The sequence below is a fragment of the Cnephaeus nilssonii genome, assembly GCF_951640355.1.
Source record: "Cnephaeus nilssonii genome assembly, chromosome: 5".
In the NCBI taxonomy this organism is placed as follows: domain Eukaryota; kingdom Metazoa; phylum Chordata; class Mammalia; order Chiroptera; family Vespertilionidae; genus Cnephaeus; species Cnephaeus nilssonii.
In genome coordinates, this window is record NC_137076.1 from 66,751,726 (window position 1) to 66,767,436 (window position 15,711).

Sequence of the window (15,711 nt, forward strand, 5' to 3'; positions counted from 1 at the left end):
CACCAATTACAAAGTAAGAATCTTAAAATCAGCCAGAGAGAGACAGAAAGTTACCTACAAAGGATCCCCCATTACACTAGCGACTGATTTCTCAACAGAAACACATCAGGCCAGAGGGAATGGAATGAAATATACAAAGTCATGCAAAGGAAGGGTCTGAATCCAAGAATACTGTACCCAGCAAGGCTATCAATCAAAATTGAGGGTGAAATCAGGAGCTTCATAGACAAAAAAAGGACTAAGGGTGTTTATTAGCACCAAACCAGCAATGCAAGAAATGCTAAAGGGTCTGCTGTAAAAAGAAGAAATAGGAAGCGAAGAAGGAACACAGGCATAAAGAATAAAAATGGCGACAAACAAGTACCTATCAATAATAATTTTAAATGTAAATGGATTAAATGGCCCAATCAAAAGACATAGGGTAGCTGAGTGGATAAGAAAACATGACCCATACATCTGATGTATACAGGAAACCCACCTCAGAAAAAAAGGACTTACAGAGACTGATGGTGAAGGGATGAAAAAAGGTTTTTCAGGCAAATGGAAATTTAAAAAAAAGCTGGGGCAACAATACTTATATCAGACAAATTAGATCTCAAAGTGAAGGCCATAACAAGAGATATGGAAGGCCACTTCATAATACTAAAGGGAGCAATCCAACAAGAAGATATAACACTGGTAAACATATACTCACCCAATACAGGAACACCCAAATACATAAATAAACTTCTGGAGGTTATCAAGGGAGAGATTGACAGCAATACAGTCATAGTAGGGGCCTTTAATACCCTACTAACACCACTGGACAAATCCTCTAAACAAAAAATCAGCAAAGAAACATCAATCCTAAATGACTCCCTAGATCAGATGGAATTAATTGACATCTTCAGAACATTTCACCCCAAAGCCACAGAATATACATTCTTCTCAAGTGCACATGGGTCATTTTCAAAGATAGACCACCTACTGGGACACAGGCAAAGTCTCTTCAAATTCAAGAAGATAGAAATCATATCAAGCATCTTCTCAGATCATCATGGCATAAAACTAGAAATCAACTACAATAAAAAAAATTAAAAAATCAAACACCTGGAGACTAAACAGCATGCTATTAAACAATGACTGGGTTACCAAAGAGATCAAAGAAGAAATAAAAAGCATCATGGCAACAAATGACAATGAAAACACAACAATCCAAAATCTATGGGACACAGTGAAAGCAGTCCTGAGAGGGAAGTTTATAGCTCTACAGGCCTACCTCAAAAAACAAGAAACAATGGTAATAAATTATCTAACCATACAACTCAAAGAGTTAGAAAGAGAGCAACAAGAAAAGCCCAGCGTAAGCAGAAGGAAGGAAATAATAAAGATCAGAGCAGAAATAAATGACATAGAGACCAAAAAAAAAAAAAATACAAAAGATCAACAAAACCAAGAGCTGGTTCTTTGAAAGGATAAACAAGATTGATGAACCTCTAGCCAGGCTCACCAAGAAGCAAAGAGAAAGGACCCAAATAAACAAAATCAGAAATGAAAGAGGTGAAGTAACGATCCTTCCCACAGAAATACAAACAATTATGAAAAAATACTGTGAACAACTCTATTCCAACAAAATGGACAACCTAGATGAAATGGACATATTCTTAGAAAAATACAAGCTCCCAAAACTCAACCAAGAAGAATCAAAACACCTGAATAGGCCAATAACTACCGAAGAAATTGAAACAGCGATCAAAAATCTTCCAGCAAACAAAAGCCCTGGTCCAGACAGCTTTACAGGAAAGTTCTACCAAGCATTCAAAGAAGAACTAAAACCTATCCTCCTCAGATTATTCAAAAAAATTCAAGAGGAAGGCATACTTCTAAGCTCTTTCTATGAAACCAGCATTACCCTAATCCCAAAACCAGATAAAGACACCACAAAAAAAAGATAACTACAGGCCAATATCCTTGATGGACATAGATGCTAAAATCCTCAACAAAATTCTAGCAAATCGGATTCAGCAATATATTAGAAAGATCATACACCATGACCAAGTGGGATTTATTCCGGGGATGCAAGGATGGTACAATATCTGCCAATCAATAAATGTGACATATCACATAAACAAACTGAGAGACAAAAATCAAATAATCATATAAATTGATGCAGAAAAAGCATTTGACAAAATCCAACACCCTTTCTTGATAAAAACTCTCAGCAAAGTGGGAATAGAGGGGTCATACCTCCATATAATAAAAGCCCTATATGACAAACCTACAGCCAACATCATACTCACTGGGCAAAAACTAAACCCATTTCCCCTAAGAACAGAAAAAAGACAAGGATGCCCACTTTCACCACTCCTGTTCGACATAGTACTATAAGTAGTAGCCATACTGATCAGACAAGAAGAAGAAGAAATAAAAGGCATTCAAATTGGAAAAGAAAAAGTAAAACTGTCCTTATTCACAGATGACAAGATACTATACATAGAAAACCCCAAAGACTCCATCAAAAAACTACTAGACCTAATAAAAGAATTTGGTAATGTAGCAGGATACAAAATTAACACCCAGAAATCTAGGGCCTTTTTATACACCAATAATGAACTGACAGAAAGACAAATGAAAAAAAAATCCCATTTACCATTGCACCAAAAAAATTAAGATACCTAGGAATAAACTTAACTAAGGACGTAAAAGACCTGTACTCAGAAAACTACAGAAAATTGAAAAAAGAGATTGAGGTGACATAAACAAATGGAAGAACATACCATGTTCATGGACTGGTAGGATCAACATCATTAAAATGTCCATACTACCTAAAGCAATCTATAGATTCAATGCAATACCTATTAAAATACCAATGGCATATTTCAAAGATCTAGAACAAACTCTCCAAAAATTTATCCGGAATAAAAAAAGACCCTGAATAGCCACAGCTATCCTGAGAAAGGAGAACAAAGTTGGAGGGATCACAATACCAAACATCAAACTATATTACCAAGCCACGGTTGTCAAAACAGCCCGGTACTGGCCCAAGAACAGACATATAGACCAATGGAACAGAATAGAGAACCCAGAAATTGATCCAAGCCATTATACTCAATTAATATTTGATAAAGGAGGCAAGAGTATACAATGGAGTCAAAACAGTCTCTTTAATAAATGGTGCTGGGAAATTTGGTCAGATACATGCAAAAAAATGAAACTAGATCACCAACTTACACCATACACAAAAACAAACTAAAAATGGCTAAAGGACTTGAATGTAAGACGGGAAACCATAAAAATCCTACAAGACTCCATAGGTAGCAAAAGTGCAGACATATGTTGTAGCAATATCTTTACAGACACAGATCCTAGGGCAAGAGAGACTAAGGAGAAAATAAACAAATGGGACTACATCAAAATAAAAAGCTTCTGCACAGCAAAAGAAACCATCAACAAAACAATAAGAAAGCCCACTGCATGGGAGAACATATTTTCCAATGTTATCTCTGATAAGGCTTTAATATCAAACATTTACAGAGAACTCATACAACTTAACAAAAGGAAGATAAACAATCCACTCAAAAAATGGGCAAAAGACCTAAATAGACACTTTTCAAAAGAGGACATTCAGAAAGCCAAGAGACATATGAAAACATGCTCAAAGTCACTAATCATCCGAGAAATGCAAATCAAAATGACAATGAGGTACCACACCTCACACCTGTCAGAATGGCTATCATCAACAAATCAACAACTGACAAGTGCTGGCAAGGATGCGGAGAACAAGGAACCCTCCTTCACTGTTGGTGGGAACGCAGACTGGTGCAGCCATTGTAGAAAACAGTATGGCGTTTTCTCAAAAATTTTAAAATGGAACTGCCATTTGACCCAGTAATACCATTTCTAGGAATATATCCCAAGAAAACAGAAACACCAATCAGAAAGGATATATGCACCCCTATGTTCATAGCAGCACAATTTTCAATAGCTAAGATTTGGAAACAGCCTAAATGCCCATCAGCAGATGAGTGGATTAGAAAACTATGGTACATCTACACAATGGAATACTACACTGCTATAAAAAAGAAGGAATTCTTACCATTTGCAGCAGCATGGATGGAACTGAGAGCATTATGCTAAGTGAAATAATCCAGTCAGTGAAAGAAAAATACCACATGATCTCACTCATTTATGGATAATAAAGAACATTATAACCTGATGAACAGAGGTAGATACAGAGGCAGAGAAGCATCGAACAGACTATCAAATTACAGCAGGAAGGCTGGGGAGGGTTGTGGGGGAGGTAAGAGATCAACCGAAGGACTTGTATGCATGCATATAAGCATAACCAATGGATGCAAGACACTGGGGAGGGAGAAGTGAGGGCATGTGCCGGGGAGTAGGGGAGGCCAGGCGAAGGTCAATGGGGGGAAAAAAATGAGACATATGTACTACTATTTGTAATACTTTAAACAATGAAAAAAGAACATTCTCCTATGCAACCACAAACAACTCTTTAAATTAGAAAATCAGCATTGATGTGACACCATCATCCAATCTAATTCAAATTTTGCTAATTGTCCCAAGGATGTCTCTTTCTCCTCTGTTATCCAGGTTACTCTCAAGAACACAAGTGGTGGTTAGCTATTATGACTCTTAAGAGACCTTTAATATAGAACAATCTGTCAGTCTTTCCCATCTTGCAGGCACTAGACACTCAGTAGGATGTGATACATTCTGTAGGATAACCTCTGTCCTATCCTAGTCCATTCAGGCTGTAATAACAAAATACCATAGACTGGGTAGCTTAAAAACCACAAGCATTTATTTCTCACAGTTCTAGAGGCTGGGAAGTCCAAGACCAAGGTGCCAGCCTGGTTCTGTTTTGGCAAGGGCCCTCTCCCTGGGTCATAACCGTAGATTTCTCACATGGAGGAAGGGGGTAGGGATCTCTCCAGAGCCTCTTTTATAAGGCACTAATTCTATTCATGAGTGCTCCATCCTCATGACTTAAACAAAGGTCCCACCTTCTAACACCATCACATTGGGTGTTAAAACTCCAGAGTGTGAATTTTGGGGTCATACAAACATTCACACCATAGCAACCTCCAACATGAAATGTCTGATGTTTCCTCATGATCAGACTCAGGCAATTCATTCTTGGCAAGAATTTCACATAAGCAGTGCCTTGATCTTCTCAGTGCATCACATTAAAACCGACACAAAGTCAATCCTTCCCACAATGGTAATGTTAACATTAGTCACCTGGTCCTGTTGAGGTCTGCCAGATATCTCCACTTAAATTTGCCATATTTCCCTTTGTAGTTGATTAATATTTTATGTGGAGTTATTCCCAGCTGTCAAAATACCCTATTCTTCATGAAATCTTCACTGATCAACCTTAGCTGATTGAAAACTTTAACCAAAATCAACCACATCTGTAAAGGTTGCCTAGCAGCAATTTGCTATTTCCATTATTCCTTATACATTTACTAGTTGACATTCTAAGGTAAGAACAAGCTTTCTCTTCTCATCCTCTCTAATAAAATGGTAATATGCAAATTAACCATCACTCCGCTGCATAAGCCACGCCCACCAGCCAAGCCACGCCCACCAGCCAATCAGGGCGAGTATGCAAATTAACCCCAATCCAAGATGTCTACAGCCACAGAGAGCAAGGTTTCCCAGGTAACAGAGCAAGCCAAGCTTTCCATAGCCGTTGCAGTCCTAAGCCTCCACTCAAGCTACAAAGTTTCAATTATAGAAGGTAAACAAATTCAAACAAATGGCGGCAGAATGGAGCTTGAGAGAGCAGGCTAGGGTTGCCGGCGGCAACAGGGGAAGCAAAGCTTTCTGCACACCCTGGCCGGGCTCACCCACTTAAGGCTACAAAGTTTCAATTGTAGAAGGTGAATTAACTGCCACAGAAATGGCTGCCACCCCACAGGGAGCAGCAGGAGGCTTGGCTCCGCTCCAGGCTACAAAGTTTCAATTGTAGAAGGAAAATAAATTCCAGATACCAGGGCCTCCGCTTGGGTTGCCAGGGGGCGTGGCCGGCCTGCAAACCACCACAGGCCCCTCGCTCAGGCCACCCCACGCCCCAAGGGAACCCCACCCTGATCCGGGACACCCTACAGGGCAAACCAGCTGGCCCCCACATGTGCACCAGGCCTCTATCCTATCTAATAAAAGAGTAGTATACAGATTGATCATCACTGCAACACACAATATAGCTGGCCCCATGTGGTCAAAGATCCTGCCCCCATGTGGACACAAGATGGCCACCACAAGATGGCCAACAGGAGAGGGCAGTTGGGAGGCACCCGGCCTGCAAGGGAGGGCAGTTGAGAGGGACCAGGCTTGCAAGGGAGGGCAGTTGGAGGTGATCAACCCTGCAGGAGAGGGCAGTTAGGGGTGACCAGGCCAGCAGAGGAGGGAAGTTGGGGGCAAACAGGCTGGCAGGGGAGCAGTTAAGCATCAACCAGGCTGGCAGTGGAGTGGTAAGGGGGTGATAAGGCTGGCAGGCAGAAGAGGTTAGGGGCAATCAGGAAGGCAGGCAGGTGATCAGTTGGGAGCCAGCAGTCCTGGATTGTGAGAGGGATGTCCAACTGCCCGTTTAGGCCCGATCCGGGATCGGGCCTAAACAGCAGTCGGACATCCCTTGAGGGGTCCCAGATTGGAGAGGGTGCAGGCTGGGCTGAGGGACAACCCCCCGCCGTGCACGAATTTCGTGCACCGGGCTTCTAGTTTATTTATATTAGAATGGACTCGTGGGTTCCTTTTATATTTAATGGGCTGTAATTCCATTATTATTGTTTTGTCTGCTAAGAATGTCCCTGATTTGGCTAGTGAAAGGCCCTATGTCCTTTTGAAATGTCCCCATCATTCATTGAGCATTCTCTTGTTTTCCAACACAAGATTATGTTCTAGGTTCATTTTGTACTTTCCATGCCCTTACCCTGGAATCAGCCATTGGCCATTTCTTCAAGGACCCCTGGCTTCTTTTAGTGCAGTATGATATTTAGAAAACAATATCTGGGTGCTCATTGTAGTTCTTGTTACTAGGGTGCCCTTCTTCCAAGCTCTCTCAGTGGACAGAGCTAGGAGATATGTATATGTACACATACACAGTTTCTGGGGCATTTTTCATACCATGACCACTATTCATCTGTGTTTTTTCACTGAAACGGAAGTAATTAGATCTTAACATTCAAAAACTAAAAGAGTGATTCCTATTATATATTTGAAAATTTAAAAAATAGATTAATTAGCCTTGCCAGTGTGGCTCAATTGGTTTAACATCATCCCATGAACCAGGAGGTCATGGTTTGATTCCTGGTCAGGGCACATGCCCAGGTTGTGGGTTCAATCCCAGGAAGGGGTGTGCAGTAGGCAGCTGATTGATGTTTCTCTCTCTTGAAGTTTCTATCTCTCTCTTCCTCTCCCTTTCTCTCTCTGAAATAAATAAAAACATATTAAAAATAGATTAATGAATAATTCTTATGAATATTTATTAATAATATAAAACAATAACTTACATAATATATGTGTGTATATATATGTATATATACACTTTATGAATAGTTCATATATATATATACTTTATGAATAGTTCCTCCCCTCAGAGAACACTCACTTGAGAACCAATATGCAAATTAACCATCACTCCGCTACACGAGCCACGCCCACCAGCCAAGCCACGCCCACCAGCTAATCAGGGCGAGTATGCAAATTAACCCCAACCAAGATGGCTACCAGAAGGGAGGCTTGGGTTTCCCCGGCAACTGAGGAAGCCAAGCTTTCCACACACTCTGGTGGGCCCAGGCCTCCACTCAAGGATACAAAGTTTCAATTATAGAAGGTAAACAAATCCAAACGGAAAGCCACGGATTGAGCAGGAGGCTTGGCTCCGCTCCAGGCTACAAAGTTTCAATTGCAGAAGGTAAATAAATTCCAGATACCAGGGCTTCTGCTTGGGTTGCCAAGGGGCGTGGCTGGCCTGCAAACCATCACAGGCCCCTTGCTCAGGCCTCTCCACACCCCAAGGGAACCCCACCCTGATCCAGGACACCCTTCAGGGCAAACCAGCTGGTCCCCACCCGGGCACCAGGCCTCTATCCTATCTAATAAAAGAATAATATGCAGATTGACCATCACTCCAACACACAAGATCAAGATAGCTGCCCCCATGTGGACACAAGATGGCCACCACAAGATGGCCAGCAGGGGAGGGCAGTTGGGAGGGACCCGGCCTGCAAGGGAGGGCAGTTGGAGGCGATCAACCCTGCAGAGGAGGGCAGTTAGGGGTGACCAGGAAGGGAGGGCAGTTGGAGGCGATCAACCCTGCAGAGGAGGGCAGTTAGGGGTGACCAGGCCAGCAGAGGAGGGAAGTTGGGGGCAAACAGGCTGGCAGGGGAGCAGTTAGACATCAATCAGGCTGGCATGGGAGTGGTTAGGGGGTGATTAGGCTGTCAGGCAGAAGCGGTTAGGGGAAATCAGGAAGGCAGGCAGGCGAGCAGTTGGGAGCCAACAGTCCTGGATTGTCAGAGGGATGTCCGGTAGGATCGGGCCTAAACAGGCAGTCGGACATCCCTCGAGGGGTCCCAGATTGGAGAGGGTGCAAGCTGGGCTGAGGGACACCCCCCCCCCCGCCCCCATGCACAAATTTCGTGTGCTAGGCCTCTAGTTAAATATAGAAATATAAGAATAAAAATTTACCAGCACTTAGCACATTAGCATACCTAATACCTTGTAAATCCACACATTCATGGAATAAAGGAATGAACACTATGATTCACTAATGATGAATTTCTGTGTCAGTAGGTTCAAGTAGAAGAGTCTGAGCACTTGCTGCTACTGAGATTAGATCAATCATCTACCCCAGATGGGACAGTAAAGTGAATTCCATTTCCTAAACTTTACGAATTATTGTGACCTATACAACATCTAAATAGAAGAGAAAACCAAATATAAAAAGTTAACCAGACAAAGACTAAAATTCAGCAACACCTAAGCAAAGCCAGCAGAATCTGAAGTGTCTGCAACTTCCTTATTTGAGAACTAGACAAACCAATGTCCTTAATGTTCTAACAGCAGTTTGGAGGAATCCACTGAAACACTGAACTCTCGGTTTAGGCCCCAATTTCCTGAGAATTTTTATTTAAATGGCCTAAGATAAAGGAGTAATTTCCCAAAAACAGGTCTACTGCTAAATATTAAGAGCTCTGCAATTGTAAATTCTAAAACACCCTCATAATTACCCTACAGAAACCTTAGTAGCCAAACCTCTCTTCCAATCCATAATAACTTACAAGAAGGAAAAAAAAACACTGGATAAGGAAAGGGATTCAAATATCAAATAGTAAGGATTATAAATGATAGAGTGAGCAGCAGACTGTTCATTATCTATGTGGATGCCCTGCCCAGCCCACTGCTGGGAACCAAAGATCTAAACAGATCGCAGCACCTGAGACTCCTCCAGTTCTGGAACTCCATTATTTGGCAAAAGGCTGGTGCACATGGAACATGTTAGAAAGAAACACTCAGACCACAACAGAATGAAAAGAGAAAAGAAAAGCTGAGGCTGGGAAGAAAGAGGAATATGAACCAGAGTGATCTCCATTTGCCAAGGAATGTCCCAGTGTTAGCACTGTAAGTTCCATATCCCAGAAACCCCACCATCATGGGCAAACCAGAATACTTGGCTCTGACAAAGATTAGCTTCTTTGGGTTTCCATGCAAATTAAAAGCTTTAATTAACTAAAGCTCATGAACCCCTTGCCAGGGAGATAACTAATTACCTCACTTTCAACTAATGATATGATTTCTGCCTCTTCCACCCAGTTCTATTAAAGCAAATTCTCACTATCACCCACTCCAGGGCTAGACTCTGTGGGCCCTTCTGATTGGACATCTGTGTGGTTAAATCTTAGTTCCTGCTGAAAAGGTTTGAGAAAAAGGCTAATTCTTCCCTTTACTAGCTATAAATGTCAAGCCCTCTCAGGAGAAAGAGGCAGCTCTTTGGTGGGTTCTTTGACTACATAAAAAATGTATCCCTGAAATTCCAAAAAACTCAGAAACCCACATGGCTCTGTTTTTTATTAGCCCTCTCTTCACGAAGCACCATCAATAGCCCAAGTAAAAATCAATCCTATTATTTAATTGCCTTTTTTTTTAAAGGCAATAAAGGATATCCAAACACATGATCACAACACTTTCCTCTTTGTCCTGCTTCCTCTCATCTACTTCCTTCTGATGCTTTATGTCTGCCTCCACCACATGCTGGGATCCCGAGAAAGCCTCTTCTTCGAAGCCTGTGTGGTTTTCTTTCCTTCTCCTCCCTCTACTCAGCATAGCAGCCTATCTCCCAGAAAGACAGAGCATCTTCATAAGGAGGTGGGAGGAAAGGAGAAATTGGGTCAGTAATTACAGGACTCTCTTTGGCAGGCTAGGAAAGACAAGAAGTTTGAGAACATTTTCAAATTTTAGTTCCATGGCACCCTAATGTTAGTAAGTGTCTGACACAGATACCAATCGCATGTTGGTGCTGAAAAGGACCATAGGATTCAAGAACCCAATCCCTTAATTTTAACCAATGAGAAAGCAAATAAGACATTAAATAATTTGTCCAAGGTCCCCCAGTATCCTTTCCATTCACTGCTCTATGTTATATGCACTCAAACTCTGTGATTTGTGGTTGTCAAAAGGGTTAATAATTGTCAATGCCCTCCAGCCAGAGACATCAAGAAACCCAGGTGTGGATGCATAAGTGGGACTATTACTGTGCAGCAAGGAAGAACACACAGAATGAGAAACCACAAAGTGTCTCATAATAAAGTGCTAAAATGGACTTGTTATAGAATTTGGGCTCTGTTAGATAATTTGGGGGAGAATTTAAGGAAATGGGCTTTGTTCTGGATAGGATGCTACCAGGAAGTAGGAGTATTTCTATGACTAAATACCTTGATAAATCTCACCCAGAAAGAGGGAAGATAAGAGCCAGACTAAAGCTGTAATCGATAAAGAATCAGCAGTCACTTATATTAGCCAGAATCCTATCGAATAAAAAAGTAATATATAAATTAACCATCACTCCACGACAAAGATGGCAGTGCCCATAGTGGCCAGGGCGAGACACTGGCAGCATCACCCCGGCAATGCGAGCCCAGCGTCCGCGCCCCGGCCGCATGGAGGGAGAGGAGGTAAGGGGCCTAAGGCCAGAAGCGGAAGCCGAGGGCGCGGGGAGCACCAGGAATGCTGGGAATTGTGGTTCTGGTGGCAGACACATTGCTTGATCTCCTAGACCAGTGATGGCGAACCTATGACACGCGTGTCAGCACTGACATGTGTAGCCATTTCTGATGACACGCGGCCGCATGCCGAGGATGAAACATTTGCTGCTCCTGAGGATGAAACATTTGCGACTAGAGTCTTGGAGTTAGTTTTTTCCTCAAAGTGACACACTACCCGAGTTATGCTCAGTTTTTTGGCGAAGTTTGACACACCAAGCTCAAAAGGTTTGCCCATAACTGTCCTAGACACTTGAGTGAAGTGAGCATGGAACAAGTTACTGTTGTGGGTGGGGGATGGAGGGAAAGCAAAGGTGAGAGACATAAGTCAGAGTGTGAAGGAAAAGTTAAAAGGAAGATATCCTGCAACTTCTAGGAAATCTCCACCAATGGAGCAAAGAAAAAAAAAAAGAGCTCTATTATTCTGTGAGCACCAAACCAGACTGGACTGGGGTCTCACACAATTCACTCATATGATTGCAAAGACAGACAGAAACTTCACTCTTTCATGTACCCAGGCAGATACAATGCATAACATGCACATTTTCATGGAAGAGGACTTAACAGCACCGTTTGATATACACCTTTGGTAAGTCACCTTTTTGGTGGCCATCTGTGTTAGTTAATTGCCATAATCAAGAGTAAAAATTAAAACTTTTCTATCTCTATGACAAGCAGGTCCTTACAACTTGGAGCAAGGCAACTATCTATAATAATAATCTATAATAATAAAAGTGTAATATGAGGGGCAATGAGGCAGGCAGGCAGAAGCAGTTAGGGGTAATCAGGCAGGTGAGCAGTTAGGGGCGATCAGGCAGGCAGGCAGAGGCAGTTAGGGGTGATCAGGCACACAGATGAGCAGTTGGGGCGGTTAGGCAGGCAGAGACAGTTAGGGGTGATTAGTCAGGCAGGCAGAGTGGTTAGGGGTGATCAGTCAGGCAGGCAGAGTGGTTAGGGGTGATCAGGCAGGCAGGCAGAGGCGGTTAGGGGTGATGAGGCAGGCAGGCAAGTGGTTAGGGGCGATGAGGCAGGCAAGCAGAGTGGTTAGGGGCAATCAAGCAGGCCAGCAGGCAAGCGGTTAGGAGCCAGCGGTCCCAGATTGTTAGAGGGTGCAAGTAGGGCTGAAGGACTGTCCCCACCGTGCACAAATTTCATGCACCAAGCCTCTAGTCCTATATAATAAAAGCCTAATATCCTAAGTGTCCGGTCGACCGCTCAACCAATCAAAGTGTAATATGCTAATGATATGCTAAGACCGCTCAACCTCTCACTATGACGTGCACTGACCACAAGGGAGCAGACACTCTGACTGGTAGGTTAGCTTGCTGCTGGGGTCCAGCCAATTGGGACTGAGCAAGACGGGACGGACACACCCTGGAGCCCTCCTACAGTCCCTCCCCGGCTGACCAACCTCCTGAGTCCCGCCCCGGCCCCGATTGTGCACCAGTGGGGTCCCTCGGCCTGGCCTGCGCCCTCTCGCAATCCAGGAACTCTCAGGGGATGTCGGAGAGCCAGTTTCAGCCCGATCCCGCAGGCCAGGCCAAGAGACCTCACTGGTGCACGAATTTGTAAATAAATAAATGTTTGTAGATGGGACACCATCAATATCTCATATGTGCTCAAACATGGTTACACATTTTTCTTAATCCTCCATGTTCATGGAGTGGTCTTGTCTGATGTTGATGTTTTGTAAAACTGTTTAGTGGGAAAGCCTCAACCCCCAGATATTGGGGGCTGCTTTTCTCTTTCTCATCACGATAGAACTGCCATTTTGTGAGCACTTTTTTTTTAATCTTTATTGATTTCAGAGAATAAGAAAGAGGGAGAAATAGAAACATCAATAATGAGAGAGAATCATTGTTCAGCTGCCTCCTGCATGCCCCACACTGGGGATCAAGCCTGCAACCTGGGCATGTACCCTGACCAGGAATCAAACTGTGACCTCCTAGTTCATAGGTCAACGCTCAACCACTAAGCCATACCAGCCAGGCTCAGGAGCACTTTTAATGTGTCAGAAAATTTTTAACCTCATCACCAACCCAAGAGGTAGGTGCTACTGTAATTCTAACTTTCCTGTGAGGAAACAAAGGCTTTGTGAGGTTTACCTAGGTCACAGAGCTAGTAAATGGCAGACTGGGCCTCAAACCCAGGCAGTCTTTTAGGGCCTGTACGCTGCTCTGCTCTGTGATACTGCAGGTGTTAACTGAAATACTGCGGAGGCGGCAGCAGTTAACTGTGGAGGCACGGGACATATTTGTAGTAAATACAATGGGGAAAATAAAGTGTCAGGAATTGCAAGCTGCACTGAATGACTGGAGCATGAGACATTCAGGACGGAAGAAGAGAAAATGTGGGAAAAACCAGCTGCAGCATTTTGACCATAAAACCTTCTTTGGGAATAGTCTAATAAAAGGAAGGCTGACTTATTGTTCCTTAACTGAAGAATGACTTTTATGATGTAGAATATTATTTTAAACTTTACTCTCTGTTTTCAGTAAGAATTTAAATCTATGGGCAGGAGAAGGAAAAATCAGCAGCAACTCCTCTGACACAGTCAGTCAGCATGTCAGTGTAGTCAAACGGTAAAGCAAAATTGTTCCAGACTCTGTGACGAAGCTGCAGGCACATGGCAGCACCAACGACTTAATCATAATGATCAGGGGAGAGACATGGTTATTATTAGCCTCATAGATGCATTCATTCTTCAGAATCACTTATGGAGTGAAATGACAGAATGAAACTCAAATTAACAGACAAAGGCCCCCATTCCACTGTTCCCACACACCCCCAGCTCCTCCTGACTTCAGTGGGTGTCCTGGACACAGAGAAAGAACAGGAGCAGGACATTGATCTATTTCTAGTATTTGAAAGAATTCTTCTCTCTGTACATTTCAAGGCAGCCAAGAAAGATCCTAAGGTTCCAGCAGCACTGCATTCTGTGCTCACCATGGTAGGTCCCAGTATAGGTCCTGAGAGACTGCACACATTCCTTTCCCAGTTCTCTTTCAGGGGTGGAGTGGAGGTGCTGGAGAAGTGGCTTGACAAAAAGCAAGAAAAATGGGGATGGAAATGGTTGCTCTCCAGCCATGGCAGCCTTTCACTAATCTGTTCTTATCACACATTCACTTTTTAAAATATATATTTTTTTATTGATTTAAGAGAGAAAGGGAGAGGGAAAGAGATATAGAAGCATCAATAATGAGAGAGAATGATTGATTGGCTCCTTCCTGCATGTCCCCTACTGGGGATAGAGCCTCCAACCCGGGCATGTGCCCTGACAGAATCGAACCCAGGGCCCCTCAGTCTGCAGGCCAACGCTCTATCCACTGAGCCAAACCAGCTAGGACCACACATTCAATTTTTCTGGTATCACTCAGCAACCTGTGTGCCTCTACTGTGAGAACACTGTGCTAGGTTCTAGAAATAAAAAGTCAATTAAGAACTCGGTCCCTGCCCTCAAAACTTCTACGTAGATTGTGTCTCGAATTTTTCTTTGCACTACTCCTTGCCTAGTGCTTGGTAGATATTTTCTGCTAGTGACAGTTACATTGATGATATTGATGATGATAACAATGAAAAGCACATCTGTCCGCAGGTTTACATGGCAAATATGAAAAGAGCCTTCCCAAAGAAACTTTTATTCATCCAAAAAGTATTTATTGAGCAACTATTTTGTGGTTAAGATGTTGCTCTGGGCTCTGAGAGGTACAGAAATGGTTTCCACTCCCATGAGGCCCTGCTAATCCTGTAAGGTCTGGAATGGAGAGAAATGCCCTCCCAGGTCAGCCTTCAGTTTCTCCAGAGCTCAGAATGATTGATGGACAGTTAAGACTTGGCTTTGCTGCCTCAGTGTCCATCACACTTCTAAGGTAGGTTGAAAACTGGCCCAGGGAAGTAACATATGGGACAAATAACAATCAAGTTAGATAAAGTCGACTCATTCTTAAATTCTAATGATTCTCTGGGCAACGATATCATGGAAAGCCCTGCACAACCCACGCTTTCAAGGCAAGGTTATTCCTGTGCCCACAGCAGGACAGCAGCATGTAAAAGCCACATGAGCTCAGGCACACAACTTATCTTCTCCAGCATAAGGCCTTAAGAAACATGTGTCTGTATGAGAAATCACTAGACTATGCCATTAATAGAAACAACCAGTTTCATTTCAAAGTGTCAGTGAGCATTGTGTGGGCACAGAGCTGCAAGGATAAGTGACAAGAACATGGATAAATTTCCCAGATATTTTCTAGGGGCAAACAGTGATCACGACTATGGGATGGATTCTTTGCAGATGCATATAACTATCTCTGCCCTGATAAGAAAGACCATAACCTTGCACACCTCCCAGCCTCATCCCTCCATCCCCCACCAATACATTCTTGCAAAAGACACCTGCTTCTCTGGTTTCCCAGACATTCACCACATGCAAACTTCCCAAACACCCTTA